Below are 6,018 nucleotides of genomic sequence, written 5' to 3'. Positions count from 1 at the left end.
CCCAGAAACAGGGGAAATCACCCAAGGGCATAGAATAAGGCAGGCCCAGAGTTCCTGATGCCACCTTCTGAGCTTTTCAAATTGCAGTCAATCTGGACATATCATTAACTGAACTGTTCCATAACATAGATGTTTCATTAATATCTCCCCAGATGAAAATTTACAAATGGAGCTTCAGGAATAGAGAAAAAATACTCTATTGGGGATTCCAATCAAAATAGCAAATTAGTAGAAGGCAGACTCTGGGGAAATTTCTCCAGAGATTTCTAGAGAAATCTACTCATCTGTTTACCCAACCACCCATCCATCCATCCTTCTATTCCCCCATCCACCCATCCATTCACCCACTCATCAACCATCCATTCCCCCTCTTATTCATCCATCCATCCATCTATCCATCCTTCTTCCCATCTATCCATCATCTATACATGACCCAACCAACCAGCAAGCTGATCTTATATCCATCCACCTATCCTTTCTTCCTTCCTTCCTTTCATACATCCATCACCCATACATCCTTCCATCAGTCCATCCACCTGTCAACACATTCACCTAGCCACACTTGCATGCATCCAGCCAGCTAGCAAATACCCCTTCCTATCTCTTTGGAGGAGACTGTTCCATCATCATGTCATTAAGATGAAGGGCTCTAGATCAGACCTCTCTGGATTCTAATCCTTAGAAAAAAGATTTGACCTTTTGAATTACAGCTTCCTAGTCACCATCATGGCTTCCCAGGTGGTGCCAGGGGTAAAGAACCCACCTGCCAATGCAGTATATATAAGAGGTGTGGGTTCGACCCATGGGTTGGAAAGATCCCCTGGAGGAGGGCATGGCAACCCACTCCAGTATTCTTGCCTGGAGAATCCCATGGACAGAGGAGCCTGATGGGCTGCAGTCCATAGGGTCGCAAAGAGACAACTGAAGTGACTTAGCACGCACATACATGCAGTCACCAGCACATCATATCTGGTACATAGCAGACACTCAATAAACAGTAGCTATTTTGGGGGGACTATTATTTCACACCCCTAAGAAGTGGATGTGAAGTATTATGAGATTGGAGGGGTGAAGCATGCATTTGGGGATGAGCAGGTCAACCCCTAGGAAATTTTATTTTGCTGCCTTCATGTCTAATAAACTTCTATTACTCCACCAAACCAGTCTACCCATTCACCAGCCTCAGAGAATCAGAGCAGGACATGGTTCCTTCCAGGCCAAACTATGAAGTTGTTGGCCTCAACCCCCTACACATATGCACCTTCTTCCCTTTCTCCTGTCTCCTACATCCCCTGAAGTTCACACAGCCCCTCCATTCTTTCCCTGCTCCCCTAGGAAGAATTTCATGGGAACTCATTCATAGTAGAATATTATGGTATCATATATTTAAGAATTTTTTCCCCCTGGCTTCCTCACCTCATTCTAATCCCCTGCCCAGAGAATTCTCTGTTCAAAGAGGGATCACCACCTTCAGTTAAAAAGATGGGCATCAAAGGAGGGATTTCTGGCATCAGCAAACAGCTAACGAGTATCAGGGAGGTAGCAAAGGTCCCGGGTACCCAACCCCAACATTCCTGGGGAAGATGAGTGCAGCTCTGCTCACCCATGTCATTCAAGGGACTCAGGCCCTTCTGTTGATCCCTGAGAGGTCTCCTGACTATGCTCATGCTGCAGACAAGATCACTGAGGTTCAGAAAAGGGTCACCCAGGCAGGTATCCAGTCTGGGACACACTTCATTGCCTCCCCAGACCTCGGGCTCCCCCTGCCCAGACTCTGAAGAGGGAAGGGGGCACCTCCTTACCCCCCGGGAGGTCCCTGCAGCTCGGTCTTGAGAGGTCCCGTTCACTGGGCCCTCTGCTTCAGCTGAATCTGGTCGCAGGCTGGCCTTATATAGCAGCCAGAGTCTGCTCCCTGACCCAGGGAGGGAAACACCATGTAATTATGAGAGACCGGAATCTAGATTTGCTCCTCACATTGGGCACTGAGACTCAAAACCACAAGGGTTTGCGGTTTGTGGCTAATTCTGAGAACTTGTTCAACTCCACATGGTGTCACAGGAGCTGGGGTTTATCAGCCCCTGGTCGTTTGTAGCTAATTCTGAGAACTTGCAACTCCGGATGGTGTCACATGAGCTGGGGTTTATCGGCCCCTGCTCTGGGCACATTCCTAGAGACCCTAGCAAGGACCCCAGATGGGGGAAGTGGAAGCACCCCCAGAGGCATCTAGTTTTCAGCTCGAAAGCAGGCACTGCCCACTCCAGCTGGCCAGGGCAGAGAACCATACCCAGACTCAGCATCAAGCTGACCCTGGTTCAGCTTCACTCGACCCAGAACTCGCTGTGTGACCTTAGGTCAGCCACTCCTCTGTTCTCTGCCTCTCATCACATATTTCCATCTGTTAAGTAGGTAGAATACCTGCCTCACAGGACTGATTTGAGGATTCAAGGAGATAAACTTGGACCTGACTCTTCAAACTTGGGGCAAGTGTGAAGAGAACAAGCAGACTGGCTTCTGTTGATCTGCAGAAGTTTTTCTCCCAACATTTCATTATGAAATGTCCACACATCCAGTGAAGTTGAAAAGATTGTGCAGTGAGCACCCATATACTTGTCAGATTCTACCCACCGGCTACATCGACCATTAGTATTTTCTTGTACTCTTGCCTGGAAAGTCCCATGGACAGAGGAGCCTGGTAGGCTGCAGTCCATGGAGTCTCTAAGAGTCGGACACGACTGAGCGACTTCACTTTCACTTTTCACTTTCATGCACTGGAGAAGGAAATGGCAACCCACTCCAGTGTTCTTGCCTGGAGAATCCCAGGGACGGGGGAGCCTGGTGGGCTGCTGTCTATGGGGTCGCACAGAGTCAGACATGACTGAAGCGACTTAGCATAGCATACTTACTTTACTATGTATCTATTCATCCATTAATCCATCTTAAAAAAAAAAAAAAAAAAAACGTATTTCAAGGATTTCTCTGGTGGTCCAGTGGCCAAGACTCTGCACTCCCAATGCAGGGGCCCTGGGTTCGATCCCTGGTCAGGGAACTGGATCCCACATGCCACAGCTAAGAGTTCGCATGCCACGTCTAAAGATCCCGCATGCCACGACTAAGACCCGGTGCAGCCAAATAAGTAAAAATAAATAAATATTTTTTAAATGTATTTCAAAGAAAGTTGCAGTTAACAATATATTTTCCTCTAAACACTTTAACATGCATGCCATAACGATCCTCTTCTTTAGATGTAGAATTTACATACAGTGAAATTCATAAATATTAAGTGTTTATTTAAATAGTGACAATGTTATACAGTATGTCGCTTGCACCCCTATCTTAACATATTTTCATCACCCCAGAATTTTCCCTCCTGTTCCTTCTCAGTCAGCGCCTGCTCCCACCCCTCAGAGGCAGCCACTGCCCGCTCCAAGACCTGCTAGGACACAGACCAGACCTCTCCCTTGGCACTGAAGGTGGATCTGCCTTCCACACCGAGTGGCACCCATTCCTCTCACCACCACCGCCCCCAGCCTCCCTGTCTCCCGGCCTCTGCACGTGCCCTCTCTGCCAAAGAACACCCTTCCCCAGATTCTGCTAGTCACACAGTGCAGAAATGCCAGCTGCTCTAGAATGCTGTGACAACCCCCAACTCGGATGCTCCCTCTGGACGCCCAAGGCCCTCTGCCACCCCATTGAGATGGCCTTGCTCTGGGCAAACCAGGCCTGTGCCCCACTGCCAGCCCAGCACAGGCACAGATGCCAGTGTAGCAAATGAATGAATGAATGAACGAATGCTTTCAATCACTGCACACAACCTGGGGAGCAATCTGAGTCCTCCTTGCTTCCCGCCCCCAGCCCAGGCCTAGGTCCTACCTTCGTGTTTCTTTTTCTACGTACTAGCCACACCCCATGGCACATGGGGTCTTAGTTGTCTGACCAGGGGCGAACCCATGCCCCTGCATTCAAAGTGCGGAGTCTTAACCACTGGACCACCAGGGAAGACCCCCTACCTCAGTGCTTAATTGATGACATCTCCTCCTTCCCCATGAAGCCCACCTGAGGAGCTCTCCTGGGTGAGGGGGCATTTCTCTCCCCCACCGAAGTCTGCTCTCAAGCCAGGCTGAGCATAAACAGGCGTTCCCCTGAACTCTGCAGGGAGATGCTCCCTCCCTGCTGTCTGAGGGCTGTGGGGCCTCTGAAGGCAGGTGTCCTGCCAACCTCGCCAGTGGCACCACTGGACCCTGAGCCAGCGCCTCTCTGGGACTCACTTTCCCATCTGCAGCGGGTGCTTTAGTGGAAAACAGACTTCGGAGCCAGAGGCTCGGTTTGAATTCTGCTGTCTGTTTTCTCCAAGCCTGTTTCTTTGGTGTCAAGATGGTGACCAGAGTGACTTGGCCTCAAAAGAATGTTGTAAAGGTTGAGTTTAATCTTGCAAAGTGGTGAGAACAAGGCCCAGCACCCAGTAGGTGCTCAGTAGGTGGTATTTTTACTCTCATCATCCTGGGTCCCTGTTGGCGCCACAAGGCAGAAAGTTGGTAAAACCCACAGGGGTGTGAGCGGGTGCCTGAACCCAGGCCCTGGACCAACTGATCACCTGTAAGGGCTAGGAGGGTTCCGGGCAGGGACCCCAAGAACCACACACGCCTGTGTTCCCAGATCCCACTTGGCCTCTCAGCTCCGGACAATCCCTTCTTCTCTGGGCCCTCAGTTTGGGCATCTGAGAAATGGGCAGAATACCACACTTCTTCAGCAGGGTTTCCAGGATTGCGGAGGAAATGTCTGGAACATGCCTGGAGCTTTGTGGGGCAAAGAGGGCAACCGCGCCTTTCTCCACCTGCCCGTCCCTCCCGCCAGAGAGCAAGGATCAACGCCTACTGTGAACTGTAGAGGGCAGTGCACACATGGAGGTCAATGCTGTCTTCAGCCCGGAGACCAGCCAGGTCCTGGTGGTCATGAGGCCAGCCTTCCCCCCAGGCCCCGAGAGGATTAGTGTAGCTCTGGCGCCGAGGAGATCACCTGGGCTTAGCAGCCAAAGGGCACCTTTGTCTGGAGCTGGTGGGACCAGGCCCTGGGAGGCGATTCATCCTGAAGGTGACTCAGCCTGCAGGGGGCCTTGTGGGGGCTTCATGAAGTGGGGAGTTGGGACCAGGAAACAGACCCAACCTCACTACCAATCCCTCCAACTCAACCCTTGTCCCCCTTATGAACTGTCGGTTCGCTGCTGACCGAGGGACTTCCTGCACATCTGGCTGGTTTCATTGCCCAGCCTAAATGTGGCAGTTCAGAACCTGGGCTCTGGAGTCAGGGGCCTGGGCTCAAGTGCTGACCCTCATCACTTCCTGGCTGTGTGGCCTTGGGCAAGTCTCTTAACTTCTCTGGGCCTCAGTTTCCTCAACTCTAGATCAGATCAGATCAGATCAGTCGCTCAGTCGTGTCCGACTCTTTGCGACCCCATGAATCGCAGCACGCCAGGCCTCCCCGTCCATCACCAACTCCCGGAGTTCACTCAGACTCACGTCCATCGAGTCAGTGATGCCATCCAGCCATCTCATCCTCTGTCGTCCCCTTCTCCTCCTGCCCCCAATCCCTCCCAGCATCAGAGTGTTTTCCAATGAGTCAACTCTTCGCATGAGGTGGCCAAAGTACTGGAGTTTCAGCTTTAGCATGGTTCCTTCCAAAGAAATCCCAGGGCTGATTTCCTTCAGAATGGACTGGTTGGATCTCCTTGCAGTCCAAGGGACTCTCAACAGTCTTCTCCAACACCACAGTTCAAAAGCATCAATTCTTCAGAGCTCAGCCTTCTTCACAGTCCAACTCTCACATCCATACATGACCACAGGAAAAACCATAGCCTTGACTAGACGAACCTTTGTTGGCAAAGTAATGTCTCTGCTTTTGAATATGCTATCTAGGTTGGTCATAACTTTCCTTCCAAGGAGTAAGCGTCTTTTAATTTCATGGCTGCAGTCACCGTCTGCAGTGATTTTGGAGCCCAGAAAAATAAAGTCTGACACTGTCTCC

General features: G+C 50.7%; 1 non-coding gene across 1 annotated transcript; it reads left to right on the top strand.

Annotated features, from left to right (window-relative positions):
- Positions 1 to 2,973: 2,973 nt before the first annotated feature.
- TRNAG-CCC (transfer RNA glycine (anticodon CCC)) lies at positions 2,974 to 3,046 on the top strand. The gene has a single exon. It is a non-coding gene; the product is annotated as a tRNA-Gly (tRNA).
- Positions 3,047 to 6,018: the final 2,972 nt, after the last annotated feature.

This window comes from Bos taurus, chromosome 13, assembly GCF_002263795.3.
Source record: "Bos taurus isolate L1 Dominette 01449 registration number 42190680 breed Hereford chromosome 13, ARS-UCD2.0, whole genome shotgun sequence".
In the NCBI taxonomy this organism is placed as follows: Eukaryota; Metazoa; Chordata; class Mammalia; order Artiodactyla; family Bovidae; genus Bos; species Bos taurus.
The sequence above is the reverse complement of the archived record's forward strand: the minus strand, read 5'-3'. Positions and strand labels throughout refer to the sequence as shown.